The sequence below is a fragment of the Zonotrichia albicollis genome, chromosome 12 (assembly GCF_047830755.1).
Source record: "Zonotrichia albicollis isolate bZonAlb1 chromosome 12, bZonAlb1.hap1, whole genome shotgun sequence".
Classification (NCBI taxonomy): domain Eukaryota; kingdom Metazoa; phylum Chordata; class Aves; order Passeriformes; family Passerellidae; genus Zonotrichia; species Zonotrichia albicollis.
In genome coordinates this window covers 18,990,001-19,005,452 of record NC_133830.1, presented here as the reverse complement: position 1 = coordinate 19,005,452, position 15,452 = coordinate 18,990,001, and the positions used below count along the sequence as shown (strand labels likewise).

At 46.8% G+C, this 15,452-nt stretch overlaps 1 protein-coding gene across 6 annotated transcripts in view; it reads left to right on the top strand.

Annotated features, from left to right (window-relative positions):
- Positions 1-3,830: 3,830 nt before the first annotated feature.
- RAF1 (Raf-1 proto-oncogene, serine/threonine kinase) overlaps positions 3,831-15,452 on the top strand; it is a 50,538-nt gene continuing 38,916 nt past the window's right edge. For 3 of the 6 annotated variants that reach the window (XM_074550150.1, XM_074550147.1, XM_074550146.1), the window contains exon 1: positions 4,360-4,519. The gene's annotated coding sequence lies outside the window, so the exon portion shown is untranslated. Of the gene's footprint in view, positions 3,893-4,359; positions 4,520-15,452 lie in introns of those variants that run through there. The other 3 variants (XM_074550151.1, XM_074550149.1, XM_074550148.1) reach the window with 2 other exon arrangements.

The following is a 15,452-nucleotide window of genomic DNA, read 5'->3' as shown; positions in this document are numbered from 1 at the left end:
TGTTATTTTTAAACTGTAGTACCTAGCTCTGAAGAGATTTTGTTGTGGTTAGGCTTTTTCAGAAAGTCAAAATAAACCAAATAAACCAGTTTGGTTAGGTTTCAAAAATAGAATACACGTGTAAATCAAAGTGCTGTATTTATTGTCTCTGCAGTAGGAATGACTGTTCAAATAGACACAAATTATAGCCTAGATTTTTAGTTTTTAAAAAATGTGTCCTCTTTTTGGAGCTCAAATAATGCTTATTCAGACTGGGTTTTTATTCCCTGTGCAGGTGGCACTCATCAGTTTAGCATCTCCACATTAAATTTATGAAATATTATTCTGAAATTATTTTCATGCTTTGATATTCTCAGTATCCAGTGCTACCCCAGCTGATCTGGTGCATTTGTCTTGTGCTCTTTGAAACTTCCTATGTTCTGAAAGGAGATTTACCCAGGCTCTCAGTCCTTTCCAAAATCATCTGGAATTTAACTGCTATTCCTCCAACACATTCCCCACCATGGGGAAAAACCAGTTATAGTCACCAGATAAAATAAATTTGTACCTGTCAGACCCAACGGGGAGGGAGCGCTTTGAAGCCACGTGCCTTTAGGGATATTTTCTGTTTGCCTTTTCTCAGTTATCTGTGCAAACGAGGTGTGGAACAGCAGAGGACCCCGAGGATTGGCTGGGTGATGGGAGAATTGGCTGGGAGCAGGACCTGCACTGGGCAGCTCGGGTTTCACACCAGGAGAAAGGGAAATCTTGGGCAGAAGTGCTGCAAAAGAGAATCCAAATGTAAAATTATCAGTGAGGAAGGGCTGCTGTAACTTTGTTTTTTCAGTAGGAGATTGTTGTTTACTGTTCGTAGAGCTGCACTCTCAGAATAATTTAATTACTGCAAGGCTTAATGAAAAGCTGTTTCAATTTATACTCTGAAGTGCTCCCACATAAACTGGTATTGAAAATCTACATAACTGATATTTTCATCCAACATATTTATTGTTAATTTTATAGAAAGACACCCAAGAACCATACAAGTAGGAACATCTAATAGATTATAGTAAGGAGATTATAGTTTTATAATGGTTCTTGGTTGTTTTTCTATTTTCACATGGAAGAGAGAGATTTGGCTTCCAAGATTTGGCAGAAAAGCTGCTGGACCCCAACAGTAACCACCTTTGGCTGGATATGAACAAAGTAAAAAATTGATGATTTATTCAGGACAAAGCAACAAAAATCATAGTTTTCATTTCAGCAAAACAAGTTAACTGCACTGGTAACAGCTTCATATATGAGGTGTCCTGTTGTTGTAAGGTAATTTATGCAATTTAAATTCTCAATGCATGAAAAACCCAAACTAAAAATTATATTTCTACTCCTTTGAACACTTTAGTGACACAGGGAAATAATAAAGCCTTTCAGCTGGATGATAAAATATAAATAGTTTCTGCATCATCATACACATAAGAGATGCCTTATTTGGCTTCTCTTTTAGGTTGCTCATGCTTGATTTGTTCGAGGCACTTTCTTCATGGGCTCTGTATGCTGGAGTTCTTTTGTGTCTAATCTGACCTAAACTTTTTCCTAAGTAATTAAAAACAAACAAACAAAACAACAAAAAAACCCAAACCTTATTGAGGAGTTAGAGGATAATTTGTAGCATAATCAAACCTTGCAGAAGGACAGAGCTTGGACTGTGGCTGGATAAAATGGCAAAGTTTGTCCACAGCAATCCTTGGCTTGAGGAGGGAGGGAGGAAGATTTGATACACAAAATTCCATAATAATAAAGTGTGTATATGCATTTCTTCTTTTTCCCAGCCAGCATTCCACTCCTAATTGTTGCTGCTCATTCTTCTGAGGCTTAGAGGCATTAAGGACAGAATTAAGGTGATGTGGTGGCACTTAAACATTTGATATTTTTGGAGAATCCCCAAGTAAAGAATGGGAGCACAGGAATATTGCACACAGCAAATGGAATCACCAAAAATAAGGAATTTTTCCGTGCTCCTTTCCAGCAGGCAGGGTGAAAACTCTTCTCAAAGCTGGGGATGGAGCATCCCTGCCATGAGGGGCTGAGGTGGCTTTGCCTGTGTGACAGACCCACAGGAGGAGAGGGAATGAATGAATCCCCAGGATTTTGTCACAGCCTGAAGCCCAGGGGTTTTCATTCTCCTCCGATCACTGCTGTTTGTACAGGTAGGAATCCTGCAGATGTGAAAGTGCAAGAGCTGATTGTGTGCCTGGATATTCACACTTCAAACACCTCACCCACATCAGCCTGGGCAAGAATGCTGATAATTTTCAGTTTATTTTGCAAAGTCTGTTCAGTTTTTGTTTCCCTTCTGCTCCAGTGCTGTAATGTTTCAGTTTCCCTGGTTGCTTTTCTGTTTCTTTCTTGCAATTATTGTCTTCCTTTGCATGTGCTGCATTGTTTAACTCTGAAATCTGGCTTGCCTTCCTCCAGATCTGTGTTTATTTGCTCCATGACTACACACCTTCACTGTTCTGCTCTTTTAAAAGGAGTTTAAAACTTTCTGAAAGGTCCTTGGCAAAACCTGCTCTTTGTGAGGTGGTTTTCCCTCCTTTCCTGCTTTTTCAAGCTCCTCATGGTGTTTATATTTTATATTACAGTATTTAAAGATCCTTTTGCATATTTTGCTAAAATCTGTACTACTCTACCATATTACATGGACATGCTGAGTCTAAAGCCATGTGAATATTTATTGTACACACTGCTTTGAGTGGATTTTGGGATTTTTTTCCTACTGGGCTGAGTTTTGCAGTCAGATACATGGATATGATTCCTGTTCAAGTTGTATAAATAAACTGGATCTGTGCATCATGGCTCTTCTTCAGTTGGAATGTGGCATTGAGATGTTACTCTGTAAGAACTTGTAAAGAATGATTTAGATTTTAAATTTTGCCCTCAGCGGATACCACCTCAGTCTGGATTTGGTTTCCTGGTAGGTCTGAGCTGATGGCAATGGGGAAGAGGAAAATTAGAGAGTAAGGTCTTTTCTTAATAGCTGGAATCTCAGCGTGGTTTGTCTTGTAAAAGGTGCTATAAAAGCTTAAATATCTCTTTTAGCAATATCCTGTAAATTGAAGGCATTGTTACACTGAAATCAGTGGTAAATTTCAGAACAGGTGGGAATCACAGCATTTTGGAGACATGGAAAATTTGTTTCAGCCCTCCAGAGCTCCTGGTTGCCATCCCCATTCCAATCCCCTATTCCTTGGAACCACACCTCTTCGTAGGAGGCACCAGCACCTAAGAACTCTCTTGAATTTTGGGATTTTTTCTTATTTGTTGCTCAGGAGAGGCAAACCCAACAGTGCTGCTTTCTTGCTATGCCTCTCTGAGGTTAACTGACTTTAGCTGAACTCAGGTTTCGGTTTATATCACAACTTTCTTCCGTAGAGAAATCCAAAATAAGGCAGAGAATTTTGCTGGAGGCTCTTTTTTAGAGTAACGCTTATTTAATTAACAATTAATGTAACTTACATGACTGTAAATGCAAACGTGTAATGCTCCTTAAAAACACTTCTAGGAGAAACGTTTTCCTTTGAAACGGCTACCCTTAGAAACTGGATTTTGGGGTGGTAATTTATTATTTTGATGTACAGTTCTGTATGTTTTCAAAGCTAAAATGAGTTGAGAGCGAGCAGAGCCCTTTGGTACCCCCGCTTTCCCATGGAGGCTGTGCGGAGTCACACAGGGACTGCAGCCTCACAGCTGGTCCCCGTCTCCTCCAGGAACAGAGCTTGCACGCTATTTCTTTTTATTTATTTTTTTATTTCTCCCCAGATACCTTTCCCAGCAGCTCACACCCCACCCCTGAGCTCGTACCGCCCCTTGGGAATCGCTGCCTGCTCGGTACAGAGCCGGGCTCCGCTGAGCGCAGGTAGGAGCGGGCAGGGCTGGCTCAGCCCAGGTAAGGCAGCGCTGCCCGGCCACAGCTCAGGGCTCCGCTCTGCTGCACCGGACCCGACCACCGAGGCTGCTTCATTGACTAATTAATTGTCAAATTACAAATTAATTGTCAATCTACCGAGGGCTCGACCGAGGCAGCGCTGCGGGCCGGCTCGGCAGCTGAGGGCGGGGGTGCCTGTGAGGCGGCCCTGAGGGGAGCCGGCTCTGCCGCTGCACCGGCGCGGCGGCAGCGCTCATGCCGCTCTCGCAGGCCGGGTTGCGGGCAGGGCTGGAGGCGCGGCGGCGGCGCCGGGATCGCCTCCTTCCCTCATTCCTTCCCTCCCTCCTGCCGCCGCCGAGCCCGTGGCGCCTCAGCCGCTCCCAAATGGCGGCGGGGCGGAGCGGAGCGGGCCGATCCAGGGCTCGGCGCTCCTGCGCCAGGCGGGGAGGCGGGAGCGGCCGGGCAGGCGGGCGCAGGGACGGCGTCGAGCGCCGAGCGGGCGATGGGCGGGGATAAATGTCTGCCTGGGCGCGGGGCCGCCATTTTCTCTGAGGCGCGGAACGAGCGGCGCCGGGCGGCACCGGGGCGCGGGGGACCCGCCGGGGGCCCGGGACACAGGTACGGGTGGCTGGAGAGTGCCAGGGCCGAGCGGGAGAACCGTTCCCCGTATTTCCTCTCTTTGCGGCGCTGCGTTCCGCGCTGGCGCCGCTCCGGGCTCGGCCCCGGGCGCGCTGACCTGGCCGCCGCCTCGGCCGCTCGGCCCCGGCGGACATTGGGGAGGACGAGGAGAACCGGACGGCTTCAGGCCTGCGGAGCTTCGCGGCCGGATTGCCCGGGCAGGGCCGGGGGGATCGGTGCCGTGAGGGCCGGGGCGGGGCGAGGGTGCCCGAGGGTCGGGGGGAGCGGGGCTGGGTCGTGGCCGCCGCCTGTCAGCGCCAGCGCGGAGCCGCGAGGGTGGGGGAGCAGCCCGCAACGCTGGGGCCGTGTCCTCTGAAAGGGGAGTGAACAGCGGGCATCCCGCACTGCTGGGGCTGTGCCCTGTGCAGGAGGATGAACAGCGGGCATCCTGCACTGCTGGGGCTGTGCTGTGTGCAGGAGGGTGAACAGCGGGCATCCCGCACTGCTGGGGCTGTGCCCTGTGCAGGAGGGTGAACAGCGGGCATCCCGCACTGCTGGGGCTGTGCCCTGTGCAGGAGAGTGCGAGTGGGCATCCCGCTTAGGATGAGCAGTGGGATGAGCATCCCGCAGCCCTGGAGGCATGCCCTGTGCAGGGAGGATGAGGAGGATGGGCAGTGGGATGAGGGTCCCGCACAGCTGGAGCCGTGCCCTGTGCAGGAAGGATGGGCAGTGGGATGAGGGTCCTGCAGCCCTGGAGCCGTGCCCTGTGCAGGGAGGATGAGGAGGATGGGCAGTGGGATGAGGATCCCGCACAGCTGGAGCCGTGCCCTGCCCACAGCCAGGGCTGTGCTGTCCTGCTCTCCCCGGGTCCCCGCTGTGATGCTGTGGCTTTGTCCCTCCTATGCTTCCAGCCTGACCCTCCTGTTAGTGTCATCCATAGTCTGCTGAACTGGGAGTAGAAAACACCTTTAGGTGTAGCAGCACAATTGAATTCTTTCTGCTTGGGCACTCTTTGCTCTGAATTGCTTGCTGGATCATTTTTTGCAAGTTAAAATCCGTTAGACATTTGCAGACAGGGGTGAGATTGCTCTGAGTCCTTGTCAGCTGTTCAGCCCTGCCTGCAGCAGTGGTGCTGTGCAGGAGCAGCTCCAGCCCTGTCCTGTTTGTGCCTCTCTTTCTCTCCAGCCTGCACACACCGTAACCTGCCTGTCCCACTGCTGTCACCTCGCCTGTGACAGGCTAGCAGGCCAAAGGACTTGTGCAGAATTGCTTCCCTTCTTAGCCTTGGAGTGCCAGCCAGAGATGCAGGGACTGCAGAACCAGTTGCAGTGGGATTGCTGCAGCACAGTTTGTGTTCCAGCTGCAGCTTGTAGGTGTGCAGAACCAGAAGGATCTGCAGTGGTGTAAAACTCAGAGTATTTCCAAAACTGAAGCCAGCTTAAAGTATCTGAAAGTGTTTTTTATTTTAATGCTTCAGAAGAACTCATCTGCAGCTATTGCCTGAAGGATCCCTGCATTGTTCCAAAATGGAACGGGCTTGCTTATTCTTCAGGCTGTGTCTGCAGTGTTGGTGCAGAAGGAGAGGCTGAGTTGATGAATGTGAGAGTTAATTCCAGGCAATTCTCTTAAATCTCTTCTGGGGACACCCACTCAGAATGGAAGTGGCTTTAGTTTGGTTTGTCTTAATGAGAATTTTCTGCAGGCAAACCCTGAGGCTGCAATTAATCATGAGAGATGTAGGGATCTCTGTGTGTGCTCATGAAATGAATATGGTGACTGATTAATGCAGTAAGCAATTTAATCTTGGATTATTAAATCAGAAGTGAAGTAGCATCGTTGGGTTGGGCAGTGATGCTTTCAGAGTCCTGCAATGTGCTTTTCATATGGTTTGTTGCTATTAATATTGTCAGGACTATTTATTGTGCAACATTGCAGATTAACCTGCTTTGAGGGAAAAGCTAAAAGTAGCAAGAAAAAAGCCTTTTTTTTTTTCCAAAGAAGAGCTAAACCTTATTTTTTTCAGTTTAATTCCTTTTCCATTTTTTATTCTTAACCAAGAGTGCATTCTGTTCAAATGATGTATGAAGTCACTGCTGTCTCAGGGCTGGACTTACTCTATCTTATTAAAGGAGCTCATTTTGTGAACCACAAACACGACCCACGGAAATCATTGCTCAGCACTTCTTGTACGCTACATCAGCAGTAATTCCTTCTGGGACATCTCCTCCCCTCCAGATTATTTATGTGGCTCTTTGTGCTCTTGGAAAAGCAGGAGTTGAGAAGGAAACCACGTTTTCCTTAAATTCAGAGCTGTTGGTTTCCAAGCTCCCGTAGGAGATGGGAAGCAAAAGCTGTTAGGTGGAATTATTTTATATTAAAGAGCCTTCAGTCAAGATTCAGTGCAGGAGTTGATGTTGTGGATTCAGGATGTTTAAATGGTTTTTATTTTGCTAATTAAGTTCGTAGAGCAAATGAAGTCGGGCAGCTGAGTGCAGGTTGGTGTTTGGGTCTGTGCTCACAGCCGAGTTCGTTTGTGCTCTCCTGTGGTGCCAGAGGGGTTCTGTGTGTCACACCTGTGTCACACCTGTGTCACACCTGTGTCACACCTGCAGCTCCCCCCTCTGCTGCTCCTCTCCTTCCACACCCCGCGGTTCTGCTCCTCCCCTTCCCGTGCTGTCGCCGCTCTGCTCCTGCCTCCCAGAGGGACAGACGGACAGACGGAGGGAGGGATTTCCGTGGCTCTGGGCTCCTCCTGGGGCTGATGTGCTCCTGCTGGGATGCCCTGGCTGATGGAGAGCAGGGAATTCCCCCACGCCTCAGCTTCCTATTTCTGTATCCTGTGGGAATGTCCCGTTCTTTGTGCCCCTGCCTAACTTTAAGAATGGGAAATGCCCAGGAATTGCTGCAGGAGAGGCAGGGCAGTTGGTGCCACCAGGTGCCCAGGGCACGAGGATAATGGGATTTGTGCAGCTGCATTTCCAAAACTTTTGTGGCAGTTCAGGAAACAAATGAGTGTTTGGCCTCTGTGTGCAAATGAGTGCTTGGACAGGATGATTGTGCTGGCAGAAATAAATTCCTAGACCATCTTCTAAATTAGAAGCACAGAAACCTAAAAAGTATGCAGTGAAAAACAGTATTTAGAGTTCTGTTTATAATCATTAAATTGCATAAGTTAGTGATCTTTATTTGGGGAAGCAACAAAAGTCATCAGAACAAGATGAAAACTTGTGATTTACCAAGTAGTGTGATTGAAGCATGATTTCAGTAAGTTTTACAAAAGTTTAATTTGTAAACAGACATGTTTACATCTACATTGTATTGATTTTGTGTAATTGCTTATGCAAAACTCTTTGGTGTTTTCTAGTATGAAATACATCCACTGTGTATTGAATAAGGTTGTGGAAATATTTGGTCAGCTTTACAAATTAATTGGAAGAGGAATTGATGTAACAGTAGGGACTTGGCTAAAAATTCAGAATTTATGACAAATTACCAAGGTATTTTAGCCATGAGCATTCATTAGCTCATGGCTTTTGAGACAGCATGAAGCAGTTACAATTTATTCTGTATAGTAACCCATGTTTAGTGATGTTCTTATTTTTTCTGAAGAGAAAGTCTCTTTTGGCCCGAGTTCTGTGAAGAATTCTCCGAGCTCTGCTGGCTCTTGCTGCGTGCGCTGTTTTTTTGTAAACAACGCTTTTGCTTTGAAAAGCAGCTGGCTCACGTTTATTCCTTTAGTGACTTGAATATTGTGTTTGTACTATAAATGTCATCTGTTTTACACAGAGTTGATTTTATTGCAGCACTGTGTACTGACCTTTTACAGTTTAATAGAATATGGCCATTTGTGTACTGAAATGCTGCAGTGCACACAGCAGATGAGGATAAACAAAGTGCTGCTCTGGAGTAATTTGTAAAAGAGAAAAGCATTTTCAGAGCTAGGAATTAGAACTGATCATTAATAAATAGCATGTTTATAAGTATCCTATTGAAGTGATGTAGTCCATGTGATTGAAATGAGAGATTTTAGCAGCAGAACTCCGGGTTTGTGTGGCACAGCAGGGTGGCCATTGCGGGGTTTGTGTGCAGGTGTCATTTCTCTGGAGCAAGGGAGCAGAGGAGAGCAGCAGCACGGTTAAATCAGAGTGTTCACTTGAGGCAGAATCGCCCTCAAACCCCGAGTGCAGGTGGTGACTGTGACACCCGTGCCGTGTTTGGCCCTGGCTGTGGTGGGACCTTGTGTCCAGCTCCGCCCTCCGAGCCCCTCCCTCTGCGCTGTGCCTGGCTCACCGGCGCTGCAGTTTTCCTGTCGGGTTCAGCTCGGTTTTTACATGCCGTGGTTTCCCTCACAGTTGTGGGCTCTCAGCCTGTGTTGTGCCTGGGTCACCGGGTGCTGCAATTTTCCCTCAGGTTCAGCTCAGTTTGTACCTGCCGTGGTTTCCCTCACAGTTGGGGGCTCTCAGCCTCACCCTCCGTGCTGTGCGTGGATCGCTGGGTACTGCAGTTTCTGCTTCATCTCAGGTTTAGCACAGTTTGTACCTGCCGTGGTTTCCCCTCCCGTGTCTCTCTCAGCGTCTCCCTCTGTGCCGTGCCTGTGTCACCGGGTGCTGCTGTTTTCCCTCTCGGGTTCAGCTCGGTTTGTACCTGCTGTGGTTTCCCCTCACAGTTGTGGGCTCTCAGCCTGTCCCTCTGCGCTGTGCCTGTGTCACCGGGCACTGCAGTTTCCCTCTCAGGGTTAGCTCAGTTTGTTCCTGCCGTGGCTCTGCCCCTCACTGTTGTGGGCTCTCAGCCTCTCTCTCCGTGTTGTGCCTGGATCACCAGGTGCTGCAGTTTTCCCTCTCAGTTTGTACCTGCCGTGGTTTCCCCTCCCGTGTGGCTTTCACCCTCTCCCTCTGTGTTGTGCCTGGATCACCGGGCGCTGCACTTTTCCCTCTATCTCAGGTTTAGCTCAGTTTGTACCTGCCGTGGTTTCCCCTCCCGTGTCTCTCTCAGCCTCTCCCTCTGTGCTGTGTCTGGATCACTGGGCACAGCAGTTTTCCCTCAGGTTCGGCTCAGTTTGTACCTGCCGTGGTTCCCCTCACAGCTGTGGGCTCTCAGCCTGTCCCTCTGTGCTGTGCCTGTGTCACCGGGCTGTGTGCAGTTTTCCCTCAGGTTTAGCTCGGTTTGTACCTGCTGTGGTTTCCCCTCCCGTGTCTCTCTCAGCCTCTCCCTCTGTGCTGTGCCTGGTTTACCGGGCACTGCAGTTTTCCCTCAGGTTTGGCTCAGTTTGTACCTACCATGGTTTCCCTCACAGCTGTGGGCTCTCAGCCCGTGTTGTGCCTGTGTCTGGATCACCGGGCGCTGTGCAGTTTTCCCTCAGGTTTAGCTCAGTTTGTACCTGCCGTGTTTCCCCTCACAGCTGTGGGCTCTCAGCCCGTGTTGTGCCTGTGTTTGCATCACCGGGAGCTGCAGTTTTCCCTCAGGTTCAGCTCAGATTGTACCTGCCGTGTTTCCCCTGCCGTGTCTCTCTGAGCCTGGATCACCGGTGCTGCAGTTTTCCCTCAGGTTCAGCTCGGTTTGTGTTTCCCCTGGTTGTGCAGCAGCTGCCGCAGGGGTTTTGCAGCCCGGGCCGTTCCCATGGGCCGCCAGGATCGCAGTGCCCATGAGCCATTGGGTATTTTTAGTTCAGAGCCGGGACATTGCTTCCCTAACTCGCCCCTGGGTGTGCCGTGGGTTAACTGCGTTAATTAAAGCTGCCTCAGAGGTTCAGGCGCTAAGGAATGGCTCTGGGCCCCCAGCAGAGGTTTCTGTTACATAAATGTCACCATAGAACAAGCTGGAGTTCTGAAAGTGGGGATTTTTGGAACTCTGAGTTGACAGATTACCAAGAGGGAGGTGCAGGATAGTGCAGAACTAGAAGAAAGATGTCTCTAATGCTTTCATAAGGGAAAACATTTAAGATATTCTATTGAAACAATTTAACCATTATTCTTTTAATATTTTAAACAATACAATTTAGTGAAATATTTAATATTTTAAATATGGCCAATTTTCCTTTTTCTCTAATGTCTTTTTAGTCTGCTTCCAATGTATGTCCCTGTCAGCTCTACCAGTAATTTCTGCTGGCTTTTGCATATTCCTTTTTCTTGTTCTCAGCCATTTAAGAGTGTTTGCTCAAAGTCTGGTCATACTGTCAGTATTTTATAGTGGCTTTTCAGTCTATTAGCACACCACAAAAGGCACTGCTCTCTTTACTCACTTGCTACCTGTGGCAGAGATGTCTAAATTATCATTCTTTTTTCTTTATTCAGATTTTCTTTATGTATAAGAAACGTGAGATTTTACATGGGAGTTTTTTGGTGAAACTGAAGGAGGGAGGTGAAGATGTGTGTATCCCTTTTGTTTGCATGGAATTGTTGCAGAAATTGTACACAGAGGAAGAATCCTGCAAAGCAAAGCAGTTGTAGGGAGGACCATAACACTGGAAGTGTTGCTGGGGAAAAAAAAAATAATCAAAAATACTGGTTAATCATACTTTAATTTTTTTTTTAATTCCTAATTTATTGCTACCCAAAAAATGCTATTTATATTGTTTCCAAATCATTACCATAGAAAGTACACTATTAAAAGTTTCTTGTAAAAGAGAAACTAAAGTGGATTTTAATTCCACTTAATGTGGAGGTAAGAGTGCCTGTAATTGCCTGTGCAGCTTTCACTTGCAAAGGTGTATTTTGACACATGGGAACTTGGGGTTGTTTAAACTTTACTTTAGAAACTTTGTTATGAAGTTTCTCTGAAAGTTGGCACAGGATGTGACTCCACCTTCACAGGCAAGAAGATATTTTCTTTCAATTACCGAAGTTCAGAATTTACCTGGTAATTGCTGATTCCAAGGCTGTTGGTGGGTTAATATTTGCCTTATTTTGATGATTTCTGATAGCAATTGAATTCCTTCAGGTCCAATCTATTGCATAACTCCATTAAAATTTTTTTTTTCAGTTTTTGTGTTGTAATTTGATGTGTTTGAGTTTTGTTTGTTGGTGAAATTTGCATTATAAAATTCATGCATTCAAAGTATGGCTGAAGTGTTTAAACTGTCTTTACTTTTGATTTTGCATGAGGCTGATGTTTTTGAAACAAGCACACAGTGCAACAAACATCTCTGATTATTCCAGGGCTGGCAGGTTTAAGGATGATGATCACTCAGTTTTCTTCAATTGAGGCAGAAAAGTGTGAGAGCACCTGTGCAGCTCAGAGAGCTGCTGTTCCCAGCCTTTCCTCCCTCTCCCTGTGCCTGCAATGGCTTTGGGAGCTGTGTCCAATCCATGCTGGGGAGGAGGAGCAGGCAGGAACCTGTTTGTGGTGCTGGGGTGGGAGGTGCAGCTTTCCCTGGTGCATAATTAGAGAGCTGAGAGCTTTGGGTCAGCTGCAAGCCAGGCTGGCTGTGGGGAGAGTCTGTGTGCTAAAACAGCATTTGGAGTGATCCCTGGGCTCACAGTGCTCAGCTTGGGGGCTCTGATCTTTGTGTGGGAATGTGGCAAAACCCACAGAGGGCTCAGGGCTGGGGAGGGCTTGTTCAGGCTGCAGAAATGGGGTAAAAGCAGTTCTGGAGGGGTGGATTTGGGCTCTGTGGGGCAGAGTCTGTGTGCTAAAACAGCATTTGGAGTGATCCCTGGGCTCACAGTGCTCAGCTTGGGGGGCTCTGATCTTTGTGTGGGAACATGGCAAAACCCACAGAGGGCTCAGGCTGGCTGCAGAAATGGGGTAAAAGGAGTTCTGGAGGGGTGGGTTTGGACTCTGTGGGGCAGGGTCTGTGTGCTAAAACAGCATTTGGAGCGATCCCTGGGCTCACGGTGCTCAGCTTGGGGGGCTCTGATCTATGTGTGGGAATGTGGCTAAACCCCACAGAGGGCTCAGGCTGGCTGCAGAAATGGGGTAAAAGGAGCTCTGGGGCAGAGTCTGTGTGCTAAAACTGCATTTGGTGTGATCCCTGGGCTCACAGTGCTCAGCTTGGGGGGCTCTCATCTTTGTGTGGGAACGTGGCAAAACCCCACAGAGGGCTCAGGGCTGGGGAGGCCTTGTTCAGGCTGCAGAAATGGGCTAAAAGAAGTTCTGGAGGGCTGGATTTGGACTCTGTGGGGCAGGGTCTGTGTGCTAAAACAGCATTTGGTGTGATCCCTGGGCTCACGGTGCTCAGCTTGGGGCGCTCTGATCTTTGTGTGGGAACGTGGCAAAACCCACAGAGGGTTCAGGGCTGGGGAGGGCTTGTTCAGGCTGCAGAAATGGGGTAAAAGCAGTTCTGGAGGGGTGGGTTTGGACTCTGTGGGGCAGAGTCTGTGTGCTAAAACAGCATTTGGAGTGATCCCTGGGCTCACAGTGCTCAGCTTGGGGGGCTCTCATCTTTGTGTGGGAATGTGGCAAAACCCCACAGAGGGTTCAGGGCTGGCTGCAGAAATGGGCTAAAAGGAGCTCTGGGGCACAGTCTGTGTGCTAAAACAGCATTTGGAGTGATCCCTGGGCTCACAGTGCTCAGCTTGGGGGGCTCTGATTTTGTGTGGGAACGTGGCAAAACCCCATAGAGGGTTCAGGGCTGGCTGCAGAAATGGGGTAAAAGCAGTTCTGGAGGAGTGGGTTTGGAGAATGGGGTAAATGGAGGAGCTTCCAGTGTGCAAGGCTTTAATTTAGTGCTGCCATTTGACAAGAAATACACAGAATTCTGAGTGGCATCATCCCTGGGTGCTTTGGAGCAGGTAGAGAGCTGCTGTGGTGCAGGGCATGGATTCCAGCTCACAGACAGGCACAGCTCACTCGTGGGTTCCTGCAGCCTTTGAAGCTGCCTGGCCATGCAGAGGTTATAAAAAGAGAGCCAGCTGATGTTGCAATGTAAGCTCTGCCCCTGGAGTGGAAAGACTGTCCTTTGGCATGCTCCCTGCTGCTATTTTTACCTATTCCAGTAAGATCTGCCCTTGTGATGTTCAATTACAGGACAGTACCTGGAATAATTTTCTGTTACAAAGTGCTGTATGTGCTGAAGAAAATGTTCAGTAAAATTGGGCAGATTGACACTAAAACTGTCGTACAGTGAAAAATATTTTTTCTTTTGTCAGCACAAAACTGTGACTACAAGAGAGTCTTTCAGGTTTTCTTCAATATTTTATATCTGGCAGAGTTTTTATTTTTTTAAATTTTAGGTTCCTTTGTATATTGATTATTTGGTCTTTCTCAGTTTCTCATGTGGAGACCTTAAACAGGCAGTGTGAGTTTTAAAGATTGGGATTAACAGTGTAGCCCAGAAATCAGTTTTTTGTCTTAATTTCTAAAAGACCAGCTGATGTTGACTAAATTTTATTTTGTATTCCTACACACTATAGGAAATTAATATTTGTTTCTGGGAGTAAATTAACAGTGATGAAATGCTGTATCTATCCAAATATTTGTGGTGGATGCAGGAGCAAACAGCAAGAATGCCCTGACAGTGACACAGGGGGGGTTCAATGGCACAGGTATCCAGTGGGGATGTGTGGCTGCTGAAATGTCTGACATTTGGGATTTCCTTACCTTAAATACAAGGTGTATTTTGTAAAATCATCAATCCACGGTGTGGCTGCTGAAATGTCTGACATTTGGGATTTCCTTACCTTAAATACAAGGTGTATTTTGTAAAATCATCAATCCATGGTGTGGCTGCTGAAATGTTTCACATTTGGGATTTCCTTACCTTAAATACAAGGTGTGTTTTGTAAAATCATCAATCCATGGTGTGGCTGCTGAAATGTTTCACATTTGGGATTTCCTTACCTTAAATACAAGGTGTATTTTGTAAAATCATCAATCATAGTTCAGAATTGACCAAAACCTGAAGCTTTTGTGCTGGTTCTTGGTGCATTTAGGAGTAAGTTTGGGGCAGAACCTTTCCAAGGCAGTGCTTTGACACTGAGGTGTGATGAGTGATGAATTTGTGTGCTGGCCTTGCTCCTTGTGCTCCTCAGAGCAGCTCAGGTGCAAATCCTGCAGGCAGGAAATTCCTGCAGGACTCAGGGATTGTCCTCTCCCTCTGCTCTGCCATTGTCTCATTGAACAATTCCAGTCAGATTTCATTGAATCTCACATCTGCACTAAATCTGTGCAGATTTAAATTTTGACAACTCATTCCTTAAACCCTTGTGTTTGCCAGTTCTGCTAGCAGATGTTTTTACTGATTTTTTTGTCATGTGTCTCTTTATCTGTCATGAAAAATAAGTAATTTTCCTGCTTTATAACTATTGCTGTGGTGGCAGATAGAAATACTGCACCTGCTTCTTCAGCCCATCACACTTGTTTTATGCTGTGCTGTCTCTTCTTGATTTATGCATGAGATTTCTTTTTCTTCTTGCTGATTTTACTGTAAAAATGCTTTGGGTTTTCATTCTGTAAATGAAATTTCCCCATCAATTTTCTCTTTTTTTTTTTTCATGTAACATTATCCATTGCAGTGCTTCATTGCCATCTCTTGTATTTGGTTATAACTAAAGCTCTCACCTTTTCCTGAGGTGGGAGAAAACCTGAATTCCTTCCTTGTCCCCAGCCTCCCTGCTTATCTTTTTCCATGATGGAAAGCATATTTACAGTATTTTCTCTGCCACATTCCTTAGTGTTTGTTGGAGACAGGTGTGCTAGGTGTAACAGGGTAAATCCAGAGTTCAGACTGTCAGTAGATTTTACTTTTAAAAGTGCTGAACATGGCTCAAGGTGGAGGTCTCAAAGCATTCATCTGGTTTCTTGTTAATCTTTGAGAGTTTGCTGTTTTGGTAAAATCATTGCAGCTTCTTTTCATTTATTCATTTTAGTTTTTTTTCCCGTTCAAAAGAGAGGATACCTCTAACCAGAAGTGAGCTGCCAATATAAGATCTCTTGATTTTTTAATTGCATTTTTTAGAAAGACATGAGGAATCTGAGACTTCTTGGTCTGGAGAAG